The following is a 2,577-nucleotide window of genomic DNA, read 5'->3' on the forward strand; positions in this document are numbered from 1 at the left end:
TATGAAAAATCAAGAAAATAGATTGTGACAACTCTTTAATTTATATTATGCATAGATTATCTTTATTTTTTCCATGAATAATAAGATCTTGTGTAATTAATTGAAGTTAAATGCATTAAATTAGAGGAAAATTTTATATAAAACCTTAACCGCTATTTGTGCTGTTCTTTACTTAAAACCAAAATTTCTCCTCAATAATTCTTAAAATCCTTTCATGTAAATATTTATTAAGAAGATTACCAATTCTAGCTCTCACTAGATAACAGTGTAAACATCACCTAAACCAAATCTACGTTTTAAATTTGTCCAAAATAAATATACTTCATAAATTGAAAATGTATCTGCTTAGTCAAACTGAAATTGGCATGTCATGTTCACAACTAGGATTTGGATCAAGACTTTTTCCATCTTAAGTTATATCCTCTCAATTGAAACTTATGGTCATTGTGTTTCCAATAATGATACATAATCAATCACTTATTTTAAATATTTTATCAACATTTTTCATTTTTTTATCTTTCTCGACATCATAAATTCTATAATGCTTATACTTTTTTCTCTCACTAGAAGTCTTATAGCATTGCATTATACTTTTTTCTCTCACTAGAAGTCTTATAGCATTTAGGGTGTCTATGAAACATTTTTCTTGTTTTTTTCCCTTCAAAACTTAATTCTTTATAGAATAAACGGGAAAATACATAATCAAGGAATATTATTAATTTAATTAAACTATATATGTTCAAATAATGATATTTAAATTAATTATTTATGCTTAACACAATTAGTTATTTCAGAATAAAAATAGTTAAATATTTAGTAAGTCGTGTGTTTTAATATTTTTGTCAAGAACCTATCCGTTATATATTATGCATTCCTTTTAATAATTTATCATCCACTGAATTTATATATATATATATATATATATATATATATATATATATATATATATATTAAAATAATAATTCACTGGTTATATTTGAGAGAGTTCGAATAAGTGTCCCAAGTCCCAAACATACTGGTTAAGAATTTTAAAAAATACTATATATGAAAAAATATTCTTAGTATCCTTTACCGAAATATATTCAATATTGCCAATTTCTACCCAAAAAAGATCATATACTTTCTTTTTATTTCTTTAATCATTTATTGATCGTTTGATTAATTAGATTATAACATTTGCTAGTAGTAGTAGCTCTCTAACTCTCTTATATTTGATATAATGCATGATGTAATAAAAGCTTTGATTAATTCTTTAATAGTAGTATGAATGTTTTGGACTTAAAAAGATCAAGTGTTTCATTAGTTTTGGAGTTGAAAGGTCAAATATTGACTGATATTAATGAGTGATAATAATTACTAAATACATTATTGATAGTATAATGTCTATATATATCACATGTATTTGATCTCTCAGCTCACATATTTTATTTTCATCTAATACATTATCTATAGAGAGAGGGAGCTTGGAAGAATAAAAACAAAACAACTCTTTCATGATAATGATGGGAGGTATATTTTGATTTTGCTTTCTGCACTTGTTAATGACATGTTATGTTTTGTTGTTTGTTGCATCTTGTCCATTTTCGGTTTTTGGTATTTTTCTGATTTAATTTCGTTTTGGTGTTTAGAGCCTCATTTGTTAAAGATAAGATTAGAAGTCTTTATTTTGGTTGATTTCCTTGTTTTTTTACTTTTGAATCGTGTAAAATGGTGCCCAAATGAGTGAGAACCAATCGGGTTTGTATATGGGTCGGATTGACCTGCCAAATGTTGAAGATGATGAATAGTGAATTTTTGTTCGTTTTAAAAAAAATACACCATTTATGCGCTGGTCGGGTCTTTGATTTTTATTGTTTAAGGTTCTTTGATATTTATTTGTTTTCCTGTATCTTATATGCTTATGCATTTTTGTTTACTTTTGTAATTTGTGCAATTTTGATTTATTTTATGCATGAATATATTCTGGAAAAGTTTATTTTGTGCATATATATATATATATATATATATATATATATATATATATATATATATGAAATCAAATACATAATATTATATTTTAATTAATTATGCAATTATATATGAGAATTTTATTCATCATTGTATTATATCTTGATCTTGAAGTGCGTAATATGATTTATTCTCATATGATTAAGTTTTATGTTTAAGTGATCTTTATAATTTTGATTAATTATGGATTAACCACAACATCTATAATTTGATTAAAATTATATATTAAGTTGTTTAAAGATCATAGGAATTTTTATTATATTTGTATAATTAATTAAGATAAAATGTTGTATTATTTTTCATGATTTACCCATAAGGATCATGAGGTGATGTATAATTTGACAGTTTTATCATAAAGTAAATATTTGCAATAAAAAATCAAATTATTTTTATGTTGTATCCCTAAAGCATGAATTTGACTATGTAATTTGATTATTCTATCATAAAGTTTAATTGTATCTTATTGAATTAAAAATTTAGCCCACGGGAAATTTTTATGTCACAAGATTCAATTTTCTAGTATGTTTACATTGGTAAAACATACAAATAAGATTAACGTGTCTCAAGTTT

This window comes from Glycine max, chromosome 17 (assembly GCF_000004515.6).
Source record: "Glycine max cultivar Williams 82 chromosome 17, Glycine_max_v4.0, whole genome shotgun sequence".
NCBI lineage: Eukaryota > Viridiplantae > Streptophyta > Magnoliopsida > Fabales > Fabaceae > Glycine > Glycine max.